Source organism: Chenopodium album, chromosome 8 (genome assembly GCF_948465745.1).
Source record: "Chenopodium album chromosome 8, dcCheAlbu1.1, whole genome shotgun sequence".
Classification (NCBI taxonomy): Eukaryota; Viridiplantae; Streptophyta; class Magnoliopsida; order Caryophyllales; family Amaranthaceae; genus Chenopodium; species Chenopodium album.
Genome location: NC_137841.1, coordinates 18,488,677 through 18,491,353, shown reverse-complemented (window position 1 = coordinate 18,491,353; position 2,677 = coordinate 18,488,677). Strand labels below are relative to the sequence as shown.

Genomic DNA, 2,677 nt, shown 5'->3' with positions numbered 1-2,677 from the left:
AAACTAATCTAGAAAGCATAGAATACGGGTTGCCTCCCGCAAAGCGCTGGTTTATATAGGTCCCGCACGACCTTTTGACCAAGTATAATTCCTAGGATCCTTTGCCGAACGCTTGATCGGGTGGTTTCTCACCCGGTCTAGCGATGTTTAGGCTGCGACACGGCTTCCTGACATAACCTGTGGGACGCCAAGTCGCCTTATGTAGTGGATCCTCCTTGACTTGGATTGGGGGATTTTCAATGCTACGCACTCAAAACCCTTCTTCGATCGAATGTTGCTTCAAATTGTCATTGCGTTCAACACTTGCAACTCGATCTGGCGGAACACTTACTGTAGGCTCGATTCGCACAACTTGCTCGATCGGTTCCACTTGTTCATCCTCGAAACCAAGACCAACATTGTAGAGTGCTCTTTCTATTGCATCGACTTCCTTCTGCCATTTGTCTATCTCATCTGAAAGGGATGCAACACAAGATACCGCCTCCAAGGGATCTTTTTCAATAGCTTGGGGCTTGTTAGAATAATTTTCAACCACATTGACACTGAAACATTTCTCCTCAGTCATGGAGCTTTTGGGGGCATTATTCAGATTAAAAACAACTTTATCGTCCCATACTGATAGTGTTAACTTACCACTTCTAACATCTATGACTGCTCCTGCAGTGTTAAGGAATGGTCTACCCAAAATAATTGGGGTTCGGATATCTTCAGCCATATCAAGAACAACAAAATCCACAGGTATATAAAATTTACCTACTCTGACGGGAACATCCTCTAAAACACCTAGGGGGTAATTGAAAGAACGGTCGGCCATTTGCAGAGTTATATTGGTAGCTTTTAATTTACCCATATTCAACTTAGAACACACAGATAATGGCATGACGCTAACACTAGCACCCAAATCACATAATGCATTATCAATCAAGAGATTACCAATATGACAAGGGATAGAAAAACTACCCGGATCTTTTAACTTAGGTGGAGACTTATTTTGAAGTACGACACTACACTCTGCAGTGAAAGCTACTGTCTCTACCTCACTAATAGACCTTTTTCTCGTCAATATTTCCTTCATAAATTTTGCATATGAGGGGATTTGTGTGATCAATTCAGTAAAAGGAACTGTTACCTTCAAATCTTTTACCACCTCCAGAAACTTACCAAACTGCTTATCCAAGTTATTCTTCAATTGACGATTGGGGAAAGGAAGTTTGATAATTGGCTTTTGAGCATTCTTCTCTTTGTCTGGAGTAGCCACCTTCTCTGGAGTTTTACCCTGCAATGTAGAATTAGATGTGTTAGTATTATCCTCTAGCCCTGCAGGGCTAGCAACTACATTGTTTGGTTTAATGGAATCAAGATTAGCATTATTTAATAAAATAGTTTCATCAACTCTGGGCATAGAGGGCCCTTCATAGTTTGAACCACTCCTTAGAGTAATTGCAAATGCTTGATCCGTAGGCCTAGTCGGCTGTGCCGGCAGGGCTCCCTGTTGGCATGCTTGTAGAGTGGCGGAGAGTTGCGCAATTTGATTATCTACAATTTTATTATGCGCTAAAATTTGATCAATTGTCGCATCTCTGCTCTCCATGTGCTTTTTCATATTGACCAAAATTGCTCTAATTTCCCCCAAAGAAGGGTCGGAAGATGAGGGGAGTTGTTGTGGTTGATTCTTCTGGCTAGCATTGGGATGATAGTATTTCTGCTGCTGTTGTTGTGGCACCTGTGGTTCTTGTGGTGGTGGATTTTGAACATTAGTGCTTCGGTTGGAAAGGTATGGATGATTCCGATACCCAGGATTGTAAGTGTTGGAGTATGGGTTATTCTGCCTATAAGCTTGGAAGGCATTAACTTGCTCCACGGAACTCCTGCAATCCTGCTCCCAATGGCCTACGATACCACAATTTTCACAGAAAGCCTCATTAGAATTGTTATTAATTGCAGAAACATTAGCTACATTAGCAGTGCTCAGATTATCTAATTTTTGGCAAATTGAGGTCAGTTGAGCTTGCAAAAAGGATACAGAGTCGACACTATGTTTCCCTTTGTTAGCAAATCCTCTGGGATTCCCATATTGGGAATTGTGTATCGCCATATCTTCAATAACCTGACCTGCATCATCAACATTAAGATTCATAAATCTCCCACTAGCTGCAGAGTCTAAAATTATTCTAGAAGAATTTCCAATGCCGTTATAAAAGGCTTGGATTAACTGCCATTGTGCTAAATTATGGTGGGGGCATTCTCTTTGTAAGTCCTTTAACCTCTCCCAAGCCTCATATAAGGACTCATCGGCTTCTTGGGCGAAGTTCTGAATCGCACTCCGTAGTACTGCTGTTCTCTCTGCAGGATAATATTTGTTATAAAAATTCAAAACAAGAGTTTCCCAGTCAGTTATACCAAGGGTAGTTCTATTTAAGCCATTAAACCACAATTTAGCTTTTCTAGTTAAAGAAAAGGGAAAGAGAATCTCCCTGATTTGGTCTTGAGTGACCCCGGCTTGCCTGATGGTGTTGCAATATTGACAATAGTCGGCAATGTGAAGATTCGGGTCTTCACCCTTGGCTCCACTGAATTGCTTCCTCTCAATCATCGTTATAAATTGGGGTTTGATTTCAAATTGAACCCCATCAAGAGCCGGAGTAGGGGTGAGATGTGGAAAATCCGCAAGCTTTGG

At 41.7% G+C, this 2,677-nt stretch overlaps 1 non-coding gene across 1 annotated transcript; it reads left to right on the top strand.

Moving 5' to 3' along the window:
• Positions 1 to 2,225: 2,225 nt before the first annotated feature.
• LOC145556984 (small nucleolar RNA R71) lies at positions 2,226 to 2,332 on the top strand. Its single transcript, XR_014092068.1, has one exon. It is a non-coding gene; the product is annotated as a small nucleolar RNA R71 (small nucleolar RNA).
• Positions 2,333 to 2,677: the final 345 nt, after the last annotated feature.